The sequence below is a fragment of the Phyllobates terribilis genome, unplaced genomic scaffold (genome assembly GCF_046119375.1).
Source record: "Phyllobates terribilis strain yellow unplaced genomic scaffold, ASM4611937v1 Scaffold_14__1_contigs__length_39327217, whole genome shotgun sequence".
NCBI classification, from domain to species: Eukaryota; Metazoa; Chordata; class Amphibia; order Anura; family Dendrobatidae; genus Phyllobates; species Phyllobates terribilis.
The window spans coordinates 7,116,829-7,117,043 of record NW_027362774.1 but is presented as its reverse complement, the minus strand read 5'-3'; positions in this window follow the sequence as shown (position 1 = coordinate 7,117,043).

Here is a 215-nt window from a genome sequence, read left to right as displayed (position 1 = left end):
TGTTTTTTTTTCTGACTTTAGATACAACTATGACTGATTATAATTTGTATCTACCAGTAAAGCCGGCGGTGATCACTGCGGAGGGATATTAAAGTATGGCCACCCTCTTTAAAAAAAAAAAAAAAAAAAACAGCGCCACCCGCATCTTCAGGCAGTGTATGGTACTGCAGCTCAGCACCATTCACTTCAGCTGATCTGCTATTCAGAGAGGGGAG